We start from the raw sequence: 16,268 nt of genomic DNA on the forward strand, positions 1-16,268 counted from the left end.
GGGAGAGCCATGTTGTACTTGCTTTCCATAAATTACAATTAAAAACAAACGAGAAGCCTGTCAGATGAAAGAGGTGGCAACCCTAATTCAGGACTAACATGGTTGAATATACAGGGATTTTATGAGCTAAGCACTCAAAGCCCTGGGCCTGGATGGATTGATCTGTCAGTTTCTGTTTTGCCCACATTCTGATTTTTTTTTTTAATCTTTACATCTCGAATATGAAATTTTCATTTTTTTGTAAATTCTTATAAGAAATGAACAAAGACCATTCTTGCCCACCCCTAACAATGCTCAGTGTATATTAGTTGTGCCCAGAAAACAGAAATAAAGAGGTAAATGGGTTGAACCAGGACTTCATTTATTTAAATTTACCAAGAAACCAGCATAAGTACAGGGGTGTGTGGGATGCTTCGGGAGATGAGGAGAGCTATCATGTTTCCACTCCATCTTTTCTTTTCAAGGCTCAACATAAACAATGCTTTCAGCTTTGTTTCCAGACCCTCGACACCCTGGTTGCCCTCTTCTGGATGAGGCAATGGGCTTCTTGAACTGTAGTTCCCAGAACTGGATAGACTACTCCAGATGTGATCTGGCAAGCATAGAATAGAGTGGAATTATTGTTGTTCATTGTTCAGTCGTTCAGTTGTGTCCTACTCTTTGTGACCCCATGGACCATAGCACGCCAGGCCTTCCTGTCCTGTGCTCTCTCCCGGAGCGTGCTCAAGTCTATATTCATTGCATCAGTGATGCTATCTAGCCATCTCATCCTCTGCTGTCCCCTCCTCCTTTTGCCTTCAGTCTTTCCCAGCATCAGGGCCTTTTCCAGGGAGTTTTCTCTTCGCATTAGGTGGCCAAAATATTTGAGCTTCAGCTTCAGTATCTGTCCTTCCAATGAGCAGTCAGGGTTGATTTCCTTTAGGACTGACTGATTTGACCGCTTTGCAGTCCAGGGGACTTGTAAGAGTCTTCTCCAGCACCATAGTTCGAAGGCATCAATTCTTCGACGCTCAGCCTTCCTTATAGTCCAGCTCTCACAGCCATACATTGCTACTGGGAAAACCATAGCTTTGATTATATGAATCTTTGTCGGCAAGGTGATGTCCCTGCTTCTTACTATGCTGTCTAGGTTTGCCATAGCTTTCCTCCCAAGGAGCAAGTGTCTTTTAATTTCATGGCTACAGTCACCGTCTGCAGTGATCTTGCAGCCCAAGAAAATAAAATCTGTCAGTGCTTCCATTTCTTCCCCTTCCATATGCCAGGAAGTGATGGGGCCAGATGCCATGATCTTAGTTTTTTTAATGTTGAATTTCAAACCAGCTTTTGCACTCTCCTCTTTCACCCTCAACAACAGGCTCTTTAGATCCTCTTCGCTTTCTGCCATTAGGGTGGTATCATCTGGGCACTATGCTTCTGCTAGAGCAGCCTACTCATGGTCACTAGTCACCAGACATCCTCTGAGATACCTCACCTCCCTCACCTCCCTCCTCCTATGAAGAAGTACGGGACAGGGATCTATGACCTTAAGGCGGTTCACTGTCAGACACATTGGAGAAGTCTGGATTGAGACTGTGACATATTCCAGCTTTAATTGAGTGCCTCAGATATATGCTGGAACTAATCAGGTGCCGCTGCTGAATGAAATGGGACTTAAGACATTTCCCATATGGCAAGCCTCCTTTAATGAACCTCTAGTTATATTGAATTCCACTGCTCTTTTCTTTCTGATGCTACTTTATGTTTGGTCTGCCCTTCATTTTGTTTCTTTGTATTTCGTGAAGTCATGTTGCATTCAGCTCCTGTAATATATTCTCTTCCTTCCACTTCACTCCCCATACAGCACGCTGGGCTTCTTCGTATGATAGATGTTCTATGAAAATAAATTGCATTGGTTGGGGAGTTCTGAAATCTTCAGGGCACAATTCTTTTTCAATGACTCAGAAATCCAGCCTTGAAATTATGAATCATCATAGATACATTTCTTCCCAAGGCAATACGTACCCCTTTAATTACTTCCATAACACTTTATCTGAGCTGTTCAGAAATATAAAGCTAAGATATGCTCTCCTCCACCCCCCTTTCTTTGGTCTGTTGCAAATCTAGACTGGCTGTGCAAGAATGATTCCACATTCCATTAGTGACTTTGATTCAGGGTAAATCATATATTTTAAAGCCACAGAACTTCATGTCTCAGATAACTGTAGAGCATGTTGTAAAATTCTAAACAAACTTCATTCCATAGAGCATATTTTCCCCCTTTAATCCCATTGTGTGTTCATTGTTTATTCCCAACCCATTCACTGAATAAAGTGTGGCTGTCTTATGTGTAAATTGATCCAAAGAATGGGTGGAAGAGTAAATGAATTTAAAGGGGATATTTCTGTTCACCATATGACTAAGAGATGATGCTGTGGATATGGCTATGAGATTTCTTTTAATCTGGAGAACATACAAGTTACATGGACCAACAAAATGGGAGATTAGATAGCCGAGATGCTCCATCCATTCTTCCTCTGGTCCTTTCATTCACCCACCTCTTCCATCTGCATTAGAGTAATCCCCTTTGATGCTACAAGGGTGGGAGAAGCGTGGACCAAAGGACCAGAGCTGGAATAGGCGGGGTGATCTTCTGCTTTATTGGTGCATTTAATGGTAAGCATACATTATCTAGCTTGCCCTAACTGCAGCCCTAACTGTTAGAAAAGTACAGGGCAGCATAGATGATATTCTCTCATTTTGAGAGATGCCTGATGAAGCTTGCCAACTTGGAGCTCTGATACAAACATCAGGGGCTAGTAAAGTTCACAGAACAGAACAGCCAAGCATCATGAGCCCCCAAATTATTCTCCGGCTCAGTTTAAAATCCACTCCAGATAATTATGTGCAAACGTACTGGGGTAGAAGCCATATCTAACACATGGCCACTTACTTTTGAGTAGACACAGATAGAATCAGGATGTTGGAACATTGCTGTTGTTGTTGTTTTAATATCCCAGGGTGATCAGTTCAAGAGCTCCCCCCCACACACCTTATAAGTTATTTGCATCAACAATAAAAGCAGTTTGAAACACAAGTACAAACAGATCCATAAATGCAATGCATAGTAACAGCAAGCAAGGTTAAAAGGCAGAAGCCTTTAAATATGGAACTTGCAGCAATAAATAATGTTGGGGAGAGAATAGTTTTGTGATGTACACACAAATACAATCTTTAATTTACCACACTGAGGGGGCAATCCTATGGACTGTGTCCTCGCAACTCAGAAGCCCCCAAACACAGAAGCTTCCACACTTCCTATACCCTGCCGGGAGGAAGCCAACTGAATCCTGCAGGGCAGGGGGAACACTGGAGATGATCTTTGTCTCCCTGTCCTCCTATCTCCTTTCTTTTCACTAGACAGGCTTTTCAGCCCATCTAGCAAGGATGCTTTGGAGGCTGGAGGAAGCTCAGGATAAATCATATCCTGAACTCTTTGGTCTTCTCCCAGCCCACCAGCATGCCCCCTTTATCCCTCTTTGAGGTCAATTCTCCAGCCTCAGAGAGGCAGATGGTGCAGTCCGCTCTGTGCCAGCTGTGAGGATGGATGTCTCCATCCTATGAAGGGGTTTTCTGAGCCAGGGACCATAGGATTGCTCTCTTCACTACTATTAATTTTCAGCAGAAAGAGAAGCCAAAATGGTGTGTGTGTGTGTGTATGTGTGTGTGTGTGTGTATGTTACTGTAAAAGAGGGGTGGAAGGGGAGCACGTGGGTGTGGGGAGGGAAATGGGAATCATTTATATAAAATCAAAACTTTCAATAAAATCTAAGGATGGGTGGAATGCTTACCTGCCATTCTGGGGTTGGCTCTGAGGGGGGGGGGGGACAATCCGTTCCTCCCCCCCTGGAATCCTCTTTGGCCAGCTCCGCTCCACAGCGATTCTGCAGAGCCAATGGCCGGCTCCAAAGTGCCAGCGATACGGCCACCATGGTGTATCGCTGGCTGAAGGGGACTACTCCCTGTGGACGGAACTGTAAAGTTCCGGGACTGTAAAGGCCTTAGTTTAAGGTAAATGCAGCCATTTACAGCTGCATTTACCTTAAACTAAGGCCTTTACGGCCAGAAATGGCATCCGGGACACCATTTGCATCCTCCGTCAATCTGCCCAGCCAGCGATATGGCAATGGCAGCCGTTACGCTGGTGTTCTGGAGCCGTCAGGCGGGGAGGATCCAGCTGGCGAGGATTCCTCCAGGAGGCGCAGGTAGGAGATCCAATCCTCCGCGGACTTCAGGGGTCCATGGAGGATTTCTCCAACATCCCTAATAAAATCTTAACAACAATGAACAACATTTTACAAAGATGAGTCAAAATAGAGATGGGGGAATTAGTGAGGCTCAAGCTCATCTTGATACTCAAAGTTCCACCTTGAAACTCAGTCTGCCTCTGCCTCATTTTCGATTACAATCTGTTTTTGTTTTCATTCCAGTAGGGAAAGTGTGCATTTTGGAATGCAGTTTTTGAAAGTGCACACCCAAATGTGTACTTCCCCATGAAAAAGCATGGGGTGTGTGTGTTAAACTGCATTTTTAAAGTGATCATTTTAAAAAGTGGACATTGTTGACTACACATTTTCCAAACATGACACAAGTTCAGAAACATGCAAGCTTTTCCTGAAGAAAAAAGAAGAAGAAAAGTGCTTTCATTCATGTTCAGATGTGTGAGTGGGGCAAATCTGAGTAAAAAATGAAGCAAAATGAAACTCATGTACATCCCTAAATGGAAGTGGTTCTGCCCATTCTATGTTATATTATATCCTCTGGGTCAAATACAAGTGTAACACATCCCTGGGGCTCTTGGCTACCACACCTTTCACACAAACCTAATTCTGATTAAACTGGACAATCAGCACAACAGAGAAAGGGACAGATGAACTGCATGAGTGGGGCTTATATGCATAAACTGTAGTTTACAAAAATGTATATTTGAAAACTGGGGGAGGGTATGGGAGTCTAGGGTTTGCTGGGGGACATGTTCACTCAGATATTAAGCAAGTGCAGCTTTTCATGGTATCCACCTCAAGTACTGAGAAAGCTTGACCAACTTAATTTCTGCTTATCATGCCACGAGCAAAAGTGCAGCGGAAATTCTACTAGGAAAAAAAAAGTTGTTGATCTTAGCTTTTCTCCCATTTATGTTTAGTATTAGCAAGGGTTAACAAAGCAGACAGAAATTCAACACATAGGTTGGATTTCAAGCAGCCTAGGGCACAATCCTATGGGGATAGGCGACCACCTCCAAACTTGGAGGCAACCGCCTATCCAATGCAGGGCAGGAGAAACACAGAGAGAAGTGTTCCCTCCACGCTTCTCCTGCCCAGGCATTTCCACCTTCCCCACTGCAGAACGCCCTCAGAATCCCCTATTTTGGCAACTCCATGCTGCTCTTCTGAACAGGGAGCACGGGGCCGTTCCATGCTGCCTCTGAGGCAGAGCAGAAAGGGGGAAGGTCAGTTCTCCAGGAACCGACCTCAGAGCACGGGCTCAGAAGTCAGTATCCAGAAAACCACATATCCTATGGCCATCTAGCCGCTGACTAGTGGCCATAGGATTGCTCCACTAGTTAATCCAGCACAAGTGTATTAGAGATGCGTAGGAAGTGATATGTAGCAGAAAGTCCTTTTGGTCTGAATCTAATTTCTACCATAAACTTAATACTATACAAGTCCCTGTTCTTTTAACGTCATCTGCAATATGGCAATAAAACTAACCTACCTTACAAGGTTATTGTACAAGGATCACAGGATTATGACATATGTAAGACATTTGAACAGTTGGGAAGATTTTACACTAAGTATTATTAATAGATGTGAGGAAGGGGGGAAGCATCTTTGAACCATCTTACTTATTTATTTTAGTATTATTAATACATAAATAATGCAAACTTACCCAAGTTGCACTTCCTGAACTGGTTTTTGTGATGCCATTCTCCAATCAAAAATGAATACCAAAATATGTATATTAGGGCAAAGTGTGCACAAAATGCATATATTAGAGGAAATCTTATGGAAATGTGTTGTTATGGGAAATTGCTTGCAAAAAAAATGTTTAAATTCATAAAAGTGTGTACAAAATGCATATATTAGAAGAAACGTGCATGAAAATACGTGGAATTTTTCATGGAAACATAAAGAAATGCAGAATTTTTTGACCCATTTCTGATGGAGAACAGCAGAAGTGGGACAAATTTAACGCAAGGTTGGAAAAATGAGAAACTGAGCAAACCAAACTTGATAGATTTTAGTCTCAGGGAGATGTCTTTTCCATCACTTCCTACTTGATCCTTTTATGCAGCAGTTCTATAACTGCTTACCTGAGCATAAGCCTCATTCAACTCAATAGGTTTTACTTCATTATAGCATTGCACTTGTATTGGAAATTTGTTGTTGTTGTTGTTGTTGTTCAGTCGTTAAGTTGTGTCCAACTCTTCGTGACCTCATGGACCACAGCACGCCAGGGCTTCGTGTCCTCCGCTCTCTCCTGGAGTGTGCTATATTGGAAATACCAGGGGGTCATTCTGGGACTTTCTCCATGCAAAGCATGCACTCTGTTACTGAGCTATGGTCCCTCCCACATTAAGGACACTGGGTAGCCTTAATCCTGAAATCACCTGTGGGTGTGGGTGTCTTTCTGACCCATTCATTTCAGTGGCATGCCAGGCAGATGATGGCAATTCAGGGTTGGGAGCCTTTATCTCCTATCATGTTTGATATAGTATCTGCTAGAGGGCCTTTAACAGCTGTATGTCATGTGCGTCTGTTATCACTGAACGTGCTCATTAAATGTCACTGTTTGAACAATTAATATTTAATTTGCCTCAGGCTATCTTGATAAATGTTAATTAAATATCTCCTTTTTTTTTTTGCAAAGTTCATGTACGAATACGAACAAAATAAAGCATTTCTTGATTCTTGTAATTTTGAGCTAATTATATGACTATTAGATTTATCTTTCCAGTGCCCAATAAATTCTTCCTGAACAGTATGTGTGTGTGTGTGTGTGTGTGCGTGTGTGCATGCGTGCGTGTATGGGTCTGACTTGGTAGATGAGAAAGGAAATGTGTCATCAGAGGAACTATGATAAAAAAAACAAAAACAAAAACTGGTAGAAATATTTCACCACCAGCAGTGATTCAAGGAGCGACTGATGTGATGAATGCCAATGTTTCAAGATGCAAGTGTGAATGTTCTGTTTTGACAAGCACCAGCAGCACATAGCAAGGCTAACTACACGTGGGATCTGCTGAAACAAAATGTAGAAGCTTGGAGTGCTGCTGTTCAGGCAGGCCCAGCATCAGGGGTTGGCTTAGGAAGGCAGGTGCTGAGGGCCCAGAGGCTCAAAAGGACCCAGCTCGGCCCAGCCTAGGCCTTCCCCTGCTGCAGCTACTGCCAGGGCTGGACTGCAGTGATGGTGGCTCTTCTCCCTCCTATTTCAGTCCTGAGTCCTCCCCCTCCTCCCCCATCCTTCCCTGCTGGCAAAGGAAGCACCACAGCAGCAAGCTGAACAAGCTGAACATTATGTAGCAGCAGTCTGAACCAATCAGACACTGTCTTTGGAGGGGGGCATCCAAGGAGTGCACAGGATGCTTGGGTGGTGGGTGGGCAAAGGGCTTTGGGTGGGCAGCCTTGGCAGCAGGCAGGTGAGGGGCCTGGGTGGCCGGGAGCTCTGCTTTGGCAGTGAGGGGGCATGCAGGGGCATTTTGGTGGCAGACAGGTAGAGGACCCATTGGCAGCACTATGACGAGGGCCCACTAGAATCTGGTGCTGGCCCTGTGTTCAGGATTCCAGCCACACCATTCTGTTTCCCCATTTTCTTCTCCAACATCCCATGGTCAGTGAGCATGCTCAGTCCTCATTAGGCTGTATTGCAGATTTCCTCCCACACTTAGGTGTGCTTTTCCCCCATAAAGCTTCTTTTGAACTTCATAGAAATTTGGGGTTTCCCTAAGCCTACTGACACCTCCCTCTTGTGCACAGGTGACACCTGTGCACAAGAGGGAGGTGTCAGTAGGCTTAGGGAAACCCCAAATTTCTATGAAGTTCAAAAGAAGCTTTATGGGGGAAAAACACACCTTTTGGGCACATAAATACTGACACTCACAGCCTGAACACTGGGAATAGAGAGAATGATTCCATAGCATCAAATATTTGACACATTACCTTTTGTAAGTAGTGGTGGAGAGACCTGCGACTAGCAGGCTTAGAATTCCCAAGGTCCACTCAGATGTTACTCAGGAGTGACCAAGTAGCTTGAAGCTAATGATCCACATTTTGTAAAGTAGAGCTAAAACTGAAATGATCAATAGTGGTCTCTGTCCGCAGCATTTTTACAACTTTGGGCAACCCTATCCGGAAATGAAGTTCTCCAGGTTCCCTTTCCTCTGAGTCATTATAGCCATTTCATGCTTTATTTCATTCTCCTCTAAATTATTTGTTTATTTGTTTATTAAATTTATTAATCGGCCATCTGGCTGGTCACCCAGCCGCTCTGGGCGATGTACAGAGTGTATAATAAAAGAGTTTAAAACAATAACATTCTACAGTAAAAACATCATATTTCTAAAAATACCCTAACCCACCACAAATGCCTGCCTGAACAACCACATTTTTAATGCGTGGCGGAAGCTCATGGCAGAGTTCCCTACGGAGGGAGTTCCACAGAGTGGGGGCCACCACAGAGGAGGCCCTCATCCCCACCAGTCTAGCTGTCCTGGCTGATGGGACAGAGAGAAGGCCATCCAAGGCTGATCTTGTTAAATTATCAATATCTGCCCTCACAGTCCCCAATTTCAATGGCACCCATGCTTCCCTGGAGTACAAGCTTCCAACCCTCTCTGCCATGTCCTTAGTCCCACACTAGGGTAATGTTACTTTCCCCAATCTACCTGTATTCTATCCACTAGTTGGAGCCAGTGCAGTATAGTGGCTAAAGTGTTGGACTGGGAGCCGGGAGATCCGGGTTCTAGTCCCCACTCAGCCATGGAAGCTCACTGGGTGACTTTGGGTCAGTCACAGACTCTCAGCCCAACCTACCTCACAGGGTTGTTGTTGTGAGACTAAAATGGAGAGGAGGAGGATTATGTATGCTGCCCTGGGTTCCTGAAGGAGGAAAAAAAGGTGGGATAGAAATGTAATAAATAAATAAAAAAAACTTCGGTCTGCTAGAAATTCAAATACTGTCTCATGTGCTGCTGCTCGTGGGTGGTATACTAATGAAGCCATTTTTCTCCACTGTAATGTTTTGGGAATGTGTGTTTGAGAATAATCTCTAAAGAAATAAATCTTGTTTTGCTTTGAATGTGACAAGACTGTGTGAGTTATTTCACCCAAATTAAGTATGTTTGAGTTCTGTTCACCCAAATTAGAAGCAACTATTCCCTATTCGAACAACAGGTTAGTGAAAAAAATATGCTGTGTGTGAACCACACCTCTGGCCAGGTCCCTTTTTTTGGTCCTACATTCAGTGTACATATGAAACCTGCCTGTTAAGGTGCATGTGTGAGTGAGGATATGCAGCCACCAGTGATGTAATGATAAATTCTGAAGTGGAGGCACTCATGATTACACTCTCCATAGCCACACCCTCAAGGAGAGTCCCAAAACTAGGGATGTACGAATCCCCTTACCTCGCGTCCGTGGGGGGGTCCGCCGGGGGGGGAGGCGATCCATTCTTCCCCCCAGAATCCTCAATGAGGGGGGGAGGCAATCCGTTGCTCCCCCCCCCAGAATCCGAGCTGGCCGGCTTCACTCCACAGAGCCGCCAGCCGGCTCTGTCCCAGCTCCTATCTGCGCGGAACCGTGCTCTCCGGATGCAAATGGCATCCGCTACGCCATTTGCGTCCCTGTTTTTTCACATGACAGGCTACATAAGTTTCTATGTAAATAGAGACGCATAGCCTAGCACAAGGAAAAACGGGGATGCAAACTGCATAGCGGACGCCATTTGCATCCGATCACTTCTGGGTTCCGCACAGACGGTGGAACGGAACCAGCCGGCGGGGGGATATTCGGTCCAGAGAGGCTCAGGTAAGTGCGTTCATTCCTCCGCAGACATTGGGGGGCCAAATTCACTGGAATTCGGCCTCATTGGATTCCGCAGTGGATTCCGCGGACATCCCTACCCAAAATGCAGGCAGCTTATCAACAGACCAATTCTGGCAGCTTTATCTCCACCAAGAGTAGGTCTTTTGTAAAGTGAACAGGTCTTAATTGCCCATTCAAGAAGACCAAGGCACTGCAAAATGTTTTGCATTGCAACAGGAAATATATTGTTGCTGTGGAAATTCATTTACCCCAGAATACTGTCAGCTAAGATCAGAGGGAACATGGAAGTCGGGGGTGGGGAGTCCAGTGGGATTCAGGGTCCCTGCTAATAAAAACAGTGCTGTCATGGTGTGTCCTGGCTCCACCAGCCCACTGGCAGTGACACCATTAATAGCTTTATCCTTCATACATTGTCTAATCTCCTTTTAAAACTGTCCAACTTGGTGGCCATCACTACATCTTATGTTAGCAAATTCCATAGTAACTATGTGCTGTGTGAAGAAGTCCTTCCTTTTATCTGTCCTGAATCTCCCACCAATCAGCTTCATTGGATGACCCTGGGTTCTATTATTATGAGAGAGGGAGAAAAACCTCTCCCTCTCAACTTTCTCCACACTGTGCATAATTTTAGACACCTTAAATTTTGCTTTTGATGAACAGAACTTTTGACAGGGGGCTACACTCTCTCTTATAAAAGGCAGCCCTGTGGCATACAATGTGGGAACAACCACCTCTTCTAAGGACGACCAGGATTTAAAATCATTATATCTACAAGGAGATGGAGGATAATAGGGAGAGTATAAAATAAAATAATTAAAAGGCAGGACTGGAATGTGAAAAGGTAAAGATAAATCTAACCAAACCGTGTGAGATAGCTGTTCTTTGCAGCAGTGAACTCAAAGCAAGTACATTCTAATGACTAGAGATAACATTTAATACGAAGAAGTAAATCAAATGATGAGAACATAGCTGGATAGATAGGAATATTCATCTATCAAGGGAGATAGATGCAGTTAACATGTGTGTTATTAGAAATGTAAATAGCAGCTATGGGGGGAGGAAGTATTGAGAACACTGGGGTGTTGTCACTCCCACAAGGCCCCCCTTGTGGGCCCTCCTACCAGTTGTGAAACAAAGATCCTCCTTCAGACCAGCCACACCTCCCAGAGGCCTCCTTTGAGGCCGATGACACAGTTTGCCAACACAATACAGGGCCGGCTCTCCCATGAAGCAGCCTAGACCAGCTGCCCATCCTCTGTTTGCCTCATCCTGCTGTCTCAAGATCTGGGCGAACTATCGCAAGATTCTTCCAGTGACAAGGGCAACAGAGGGCAGGTGCCAGCAGCAAAGGTAAGGGAGGTGATGCATTGGCAGCAGGAATGAGCGCAATGTGGTGGTGGTGGTGGCAGCATGTGGTCTCTTCTGCCTCAGGTGGTGAGAGAGCTTCCGCCGGGGCTGACTAAACAAGTACCAAAGCTGAGACTGGGGAGGGAGGAATGGGTTAAGTAACTGGAAGCTAGCCTGTGAAGCACAATTGTGACTGCTTAAGGAAGACAGAGAGAGAAATTGGGAAGTACATGTGAATCAGAAGGAGGCTACTCAGTTGGAAAGATGAAGGGTTACAGCAGGGGTCCCCAACCATTTTAGAGCTATGGGCACATTTGGGAATTCAAGGAACTGCTATGGGCACCACCACAGAATGGCTCCCATGGAGGATGTGGCTAGTCACATAATGGCTGCCATGGGGGCATGGATGCCATGGGGGTATGGCATAAGAGGCCGTGGTGGGGAGATAAATAGTGAGACTAGGGCTGGGTGGGAGGGGGAAATGGAAACAGTTGCTTCCTGCACCACCCAGTGTTTTTTTTTTTTCCCCATCCACACAGATCTTTCCCCTTTGTGCTCTCTCTCTCTCTCTCTCTCTCTCTCCCCCCCACTGCCACCCTAAAGCCTTGCTATTTCTTTCCCCTAACCACTTTCCTCACTATTTATCTCCCTTCCCCATCCCTAGCCTTCTTCATCTCCCTTCCTAGTCCCTAGCCTTGCTCTTCCTCTCACCTCTACCTTTTGCCTTCCTTTCTCTTCCTGCCCACTGAACAGTAGATCAGCAGCAGGTTCAGGAGCAGAAAGGAGAACGAGATGCCCTAATGTTTTCACATTTTATTAATGATCATCATCATCATCATCATCACTGGGCAGGGAGCAAAGAGCTTTGTGGGCAACATTGGAGGTGCTTGTGGGCATCTGGTGCCTGCGGGTGCCATGTTGGGGACCCTTGGGTTAGAGAATAAAACTGCAGAGAAGGAAGGAGATAATCCAAGGACAGCAAGAACCCGGGAAGACCAAGTGAAAAGAAGTCCTAGTCCTGAAAGATATTAGCAGAGGGGAGAGAGGACAAGGCCAAAGAGATCCTGGAAAACAGAGAGGGTTAAGCCTAAACAGCCAATGGCTTCAGATCACTCTCAGTTTTGGAGAAGACTTCAGGGGCAAGAAGGGAGATTCCTTAAACAAGCTCCAGAGTCAGAAGCTGTTGTCCATATTCTGCAAGGGAAATAAATGGTGCAGGGAACAAATTTATCAAACTCCACTCTTAAATCCCTCTCCCCAAAGCTGCTATTTGCATCAAAAGAGCATCAATGGAGCTTCAAATGAGGGAGACATTTTCATTGGGACCACTCCCCCTCCCCAATGCATATGGTTCTGAAGCTGCTCATTCAAATTAACGTCATGTTTAGTTTGGCCTGAAGTTTATCGTTGGCAAGAGAAGCCTTAATGGGTTCATTTCTGCAATACAAATCATATAATGGCCAGTCAGCGTTGAAATCATACAGCGATGCTCCCCAACTTTTTCAGCCCACTAAATTTTGGCATTTTGAAAAAGCAGCATGGGTGCCACCACAAAATTGCTGCTGTGGGGTGTGTGGCCAGTCACAAATTGGTAAGAGCATCCCCCCATTTCTGTGTGTGTGCAGCAAGGAGGCATGAGTGTGTGTGCTCGCTCACTCTCCTCTCTTTTTCCTCTCTCCTCCTTTCCTCCTCCCTCGAGATGCTCTCTCTTTAAATGTTACTTCTTTGACTTCAAAATATTGTAAGGCAGCCCTGGTGTGCGTGGGGCCACTCCTGATAATTGTGCTGAGTGGGTCTCTAGATCTCTGCCTCAGACTCTTGCCCTGGTGGCACCTCTGATGAAAGTTCGTAAATTTCTAGTGCATTTCTGTGCATACTAACCATTTTTAAAAGGTACCCCCAAGCCTTCCCAATGGCAATATAAGGGACAGATTTACAAGAGACAGCTACCACAAAATAGGGACCGCCCTGATAAACATGAACACTCGGCATGTTTGTACAAAGCCTTCCAAGCCTTGCTATCTTAATCAGTTCCACTTTTTCAAAATGGTATTTGTTCATCATCTTCATGTCTGCAGCTACAGTGAGCATATATATTTCAGTTATTAGGCTCTTGCTGTTCATTCATCATACACAAGGCTGTGCTGGTACACCCTGACACCTTCATTTGAAGAACTGTAGGTTTAACACAATGTGATTTATTTTATTTTATTTTATTTTATTTTTTATAATAATGAGAGAGCAAGGAGGGGAGGGAGACTGTTTCTCTCTTTTTAATTGTTCAAAGGCAAAACATAAAAGAGGCTGGGAATATTTTCTAAAGTGTATTCTCCAGAAACTCCTTACATAAACAGATTCCCATTGACTTACTGGACTCAGCTTTTCTAAGGGCACAATCCTATGCACATTTAGACAGAAGAAGAAGAAGGAAAAAACCCTACAATTCCCAGCATTCCCCAGCCAGTCATGCTCTCTGGGGAATGCTGTAAGTTGTAGGACTTTTTTCTGTCTCAACATGCATAGGATTGTGCCGTAAGAAGCTCAAGATGATGTCCATATTTTCCCCTTGTTTTTGTCTCACATCCCTGTGATGTAGGTTGGGCTGAAACTTGCTATATGTTACCAGTGAACTTCATAGCTAAGTGAAAGTTGGAACCCAGTGTTCCCTGATACAAGTCAACTCATTTAGGGTGCAATCCTATTCAGATAGGCAGCCACCTTTGAACTTGGAGGCAACCGCCTATCCAAAGCAAACTGCCTATCATTCCCTCCGTGCTTCTCCTGCCCTGCATTTTTGGCTAGACAGCCGATTGCGGCTGTCTAGCCACGGGAGGGCTGAGCATGGCAGAAAGCTGCTGTATGACATATTGGATGTGTCGTACAGGCATTTCCACCCTCCCTGCCCCTGAACGCCCCCCAAGAAACTTGGAGGCTTCCAATATTCCTGTGCCCTGCTGGGCTGAAGCCAGGTGATTGGGAGGGGTGGCAGAGGTGATCTTTGCCTCCATGCCCTCCATCTTTGGTGATTTTCACTAGATGGGCTTTCCAGCCCATCTAGAGAGGGTGTTTTGGAGGGAGAGGGAAGGAAGCTGGAGGAGGCTCAGGATATCTTGTATCCTGGCCTCTCCAGTGTCCTCCCCTCCTTGCCCACTGGAACACCCTCTTTCTTCCTCCCCTGAGTTTGGTTTTCCAACATCAAAGATCAGCCAGCGTAGTTCTTTCCATTCTGGTTCCAGGAGTGGGGAAGAAGGGTCAGATATCTGACTTCCCCTTCAGAGGTTGAAGCACTGTCTCTGACCTCAGAAGGGTTTTTTGAGTAATCCTATGGTCCCTGGGACACTTTCTGGGGGACCATAGGAGTAATCTCTAAACCAGGGAAGCTATTCATATATTCCTCTGCACACAAAGGCTTCCATGGGAGCTACAAACTTGCATGATTGTGTTTCCAGCTACTATACAAGCTTATGATTCTGGAAGTCTATACACATACCCAAGCTCAGACATCAGTATGTGGACATCAAAGACCTAGTCAGGGAAAATGCACAAATCCATGCTGGTAGAGCCAACAGTACAGTCCCACCACCCCCTCTGATGCATGGGAACCCTTAACATGTATAACTAGGGATGGCAGAGAATTCTGCCATGGATCTTGGTGAGGCCGAATGCAGTGCATTCAGCCCCCCAAAATCTGTGGCAGAACGAAGCCCCCGCCCCCCCAACCCACAAAAGGTGCACGGAACGGAGCCCCCAACCCACAAAAGGAGCACGAAATGGAGCACTTACCTGCTGCCGTCCACGCTGACTTGCGAATGGCGGCCGCCCTGCAGCCGCCATTCGCTTCTTCATAGTCGTGATAGGCTACGTAAATACTTACCTAGACTATCACGGCTAACGCAGGGACACCTTTTGTGTCCCTGCAGAGGCCGTGATAGGCTACGTAAGTATTTATGTAGCCTATCACGGCAAGCAAAAAAAAACACGTGTATGCAAATGGTGGCAGCTACAGTGGCTGCCATTTGCGTTCCTTATTTTTTGCCGTTTTATCCTATGTAAATATTTACGTAGGCTATTATGGCGAAAAAAAGGGGAATGCAAATAGCATAGTGGGCACCATTTGCATTCCTTTTTTTTTTTGCTGTTTTAGCCTACGTAAATATTTGCATAAGCTATTACGGCGGGGGAGGGGAAAGGAATGCAAATAGCACCCACTACGCTATTTGCATTCCTCTTTTTTTCGCTGTAATAGCCTACGTAAATATTTACGTAGGATAAAACGACGAAAAATAGGGAACTCAAATGGCAGCCGCCATAGCCGCAGCCATTTGCGTATGCTGTTTTTTTTGGGGGGTTGGCTTGCCGTGATAGGCTACGTAAATATTTACATAGCCTATCATGGCAGCTTCGCAGGACGCAAATGGCGGCCACTACGGCGGCCGCCATTTGCATCCACAGCAGCCCGTCCACGGCCGGAACTCCGGCTGCGGATGGCCCTTGCCGGCGGCTCCGCAGAGCCACCGTGGAGCGGAGCTGGCCAGGGAGGATTCTAGGGGGGAGGACCGGATCACCTTCCCCCCCCAGCAGATGCCCCAACCAGAACCAGGTAAGGGAGTCGTACATCCCTATGTATAACATGTCAAGGTGGTTATTCTATTCATGCTGACACTGTCAGAAGAAGAGCTTAGGGGTACAAAGTGTAATGACACTCTATGTGAATTGACTGGTAAATATACAGTTCTACTTTCAGAGTTCCACTTTCAAATTATCCATTATGTATAAACTGGAGGAGAGCCAGTTCTCTATATAGCAGTGTGAGAGCATGTGTTTCTAAGAGCTCATGTTTTA

At 45.4% G+C, this 16,268-nt stretch overlaps 1 long non-coding RNA gene across 1 annotated transcript; it reads right to left on the minus strand.

The window, feature by feature from the left end:
* Positions 1-341: 341 nt before the first annotated feature.
* LOC146339004 (uncharacterized) lies at positions 342-15,348 on the minus strand. Its single transcript, XR_014784669.1, has 3 exons — positions 15,210-15,348; positions 6,350-6,526; positions 342-1,870 (listed from the first exon to the last, which is right to left on the minus strand). It is a non-coding gene; the product is annotated as an uncharacterized LOC146339004 (long non-coding RNA).
* Between the last annotated feature and the right edge of the window lie 920 nt (positions 15,349-16,268).

The sequence above is a fragment of the Heloderma suspectum genome, chromosome 8 (assembly GCF_057233095.1).
Source record: "Heloderma suspectum isolate Gila_16-S chromosome 8, 16-S_ref, whole genome shotgun sequence".
In the NCBI taxonomy this organism is placed as follows: Eukaryota; Metazoa; Chordata; class Lepidosauria; order Squamata; family Helodermatidae; genus Heloderma; species Heloderma suspectum.